Genomic DNA, 3006 nt, shown 5'->3' with positions numbered 1-3006 from the left:
AAATTGTAAATACAAGATTACGTAGTAGGATGAAAGATTATTTTTTTATTAGATCACTTATTCTTTACATTGAGAAACAGTTTGTTAAGATCATAGACACGAATTTTATCATATATGAATTTAAAAACATAAAAGCACATCGAGCATAGCTTGCGATACCTAATATGAAAATCTAATGTTAATTTTTTTTTATTTTATGTCTATTTATAATGATAAATTTTAAAATTTATATTTAAATTATTAATTAAATTTTATATTATATTTAATTTAATTTCAAAAATATTTTTTTTTACTTTAAATGAAATCATTAATCCAATATATAATATTGTATGATTACTCGCCACCCTTTATACAAAATCTTGAATCCATCGCTGCTTTGTTGTTATTGTGATAAAGTTAAATTTCCTTACATATAATTTAATCTTGTACTTTGGATAAGGTTATTGAGATGATTTAATATTGGTAATAGCTTGAAGCAAATAAAACAAATATATACAGCTTAGCACATTCTTTGATTTAACTTTTTAACACTAAAGTTGCTTAGGAATAAAAAAAAGTGTAATTTACTTCATGGACTGTTCAAATTGCAAAACATTAAGTTGAAAAAAGGAACACATTGTTTCTATTAAGAATATTAATCCATAAATTAATTATTGAACTAAACTAAAGGTTGCAAAGTTATATCTATCAAAAGCTACCATTGGTATTTAAGCCACCAATATTGTTTTTATTTAATAGATTGATAGTATATCTATACTATATAAAAGAAAACCTAGCTGGAGCTTTCACGTTTGGTCATGTGGAGGTTTCAAGAGGAAATTGTGAAGCTGTTCCAACAAGACTCTCAAATTTTGCCACGTGGATCCTATAAAAAGAGTATTTTACTGTGTCTAGTGGGTAAGCCGCCGCATCCTGAGAGGGATAGAATGGGCGAACCGTGTGCAGCGCGTTGATTTAATTCTAATATAATATAAAACAAGACTTAAAATATTAAAAAGGTGCTGGAAGTATCTCACTTCATATATAATCTTTTATTTTGCCCAAAGAATTCTTTATCATTTGGTTTATATGGATACAAATCTTTTAATCTTGAGGTAAATTTAATAATTTTTAAATTTAAATTTAATTAATATTTTCTATTCACGTAACACATCGTAATGTAATCATACAAAAACTATTTTGACCACATCAATATCATACAAGCTGATAAGTGAGCATGTTATATGCTACATGAACAAAAAAAATCATTTATTATTATGTTTGACATTCGTTTACGTCCTTCTTATAAAATAATTTTAAAATCAAATCTTTATTATTTAAAGAAATCTTGAAGATAATGTTGGAAAGAGATTCACTAATTAAACCTCCATAAATCTATTTTTATTTCTTTTATTTTAGGTGAAACTTACTTGACATATCAAGTAGGCGTATCTATTAAACAACTCTACGTTTTTTCTTTCTTTTTCCATAAATAAAGAATTTTTAATACAATTTAGATATCAAATAAATTATCATCTATAATACAAATTTCCTCATTGATTCCCTTCTATTTGAGCATGTCATCATACCTTGAGAATTACAATCCTTATTCTGATCAAATTTTAGAAATTTGTTGATCGTTAGAATAGATTTGTAAATCCGCTTAATTGACTTGCCATAAATCATTTCGTAATCCTTTATGTTGTAAGGTTAAAACCAAAATATATTTTTTGCCTTGATGTTAATGAGTAGGTTTATGTTATTTTTCAGATACCTTAGCATGAATCTGGTAATTTGGTAAAATATTTGGATTTTGTAATATTTCATTAAATTTTGAAATTATTGTTTAAATTTATCTTAAATATTACTCGTTAAATACGAAATTCATAAAATATTCTATTAAAATAAATTAAAAATTAATTTTGATATATATTATTAATGAAAATTCCTTGAGTAAATCAAGGTTAACTCATAAAAAAATTAAAAATTATACTTAGAACAATTAATAAATTTTAATAAGTATTAGATTAATTATAAAAAATTTAAAAATAAATAATATATAAAAATTAAGATTTAATATTAAAAATAATTATTTATATTCGACTATAGATAGTGAGTACTTTATGATTACTATTCAACCTTGTAATGTGTAATAATTTTACTATTAAACCTTACTCGAATCAGGTTATAAAGTACTCAAATATTACTTAATCATATCGATTGATGTAGGATATTTGATTATAAACTACACATTATCATTCTTAATTTCTCTTATATTAATGCAAATCAAAAGATTAAAGTTTTTTTTATATAATAAAAGAATAAATTTTTTTAACATAAAATGAGATAATTTAGAAATTTTTTTATTATTAAGCCAAAAATCAATTAGGAATACCAATTGCAATCGGGGTTATCTTTTTCAATTATGATATAATAAATCTTTCTAAAATTCAAGTACTACTGTACTACGAAATTTATAATATTTGGGTGCGCATGGAATTGCGTCAACGGAAAAATTGGAGGCCGCCGGAAGCCGTCCGTCTTCCGCGCAAGAGAGACTGATGTCATCAACCTTCACTTCGTTTCCACGTCAACGATCCTAGTCAATAACAAATCAAAATCCTATCTCAGACGTCGATATCCCTTCCTCTTCAACCACAATCCAACGTCGCAAGCTAACACCAACTCAGCAATCCGCGCCGCACACAATGTAATCCCAAAAATCCAAACCATCCCGACCGTCAATTCAATCCCATGACTGACCATTATCCCACGGTTCAAATCCACCACGTCATCGATCCTTGTGAAACCCAAGCAAACCAATAACCCCTCCCACTTCTCTTTATATATAGACCACCAAACTTCCCAAAACATATATCTCATCTACCATTTCCTTCGAATTCAACTTCCTTATCCCTCTTTTCCCCAAGGACAAACAAACCCTAGCCGTGTGAAAAAATGGCACCAAAAGCAGAGAAGAAGCCGGCAGAGAAGAAGCCGGCAGAGGAGAAGAAGACGACGGTAGCC

The sequence above is a fragment of the Theobroma umbraticum genome, unplaced genomic scaffold (genome assembly GCF_002168275.2).
Source record: "Theobroma umbraticum cultivar Fairchild unplaced genomic scaffold, ASM216827v3 scaffold_95.0, whole genome shotgun sequence".
In the NCBI taxonomy this organism is placed as follows: Eukaryota; Viridiplantae; Streptophyta; class Magnoliopsida; order Malvales; family Malvaceae; genus Theobroma; species Theobroma umbraticum.
The sequence above is the reverse complement of the archived record's forward strand: the minus strand, read 5'-3'. Positions refer to the sequence as shown.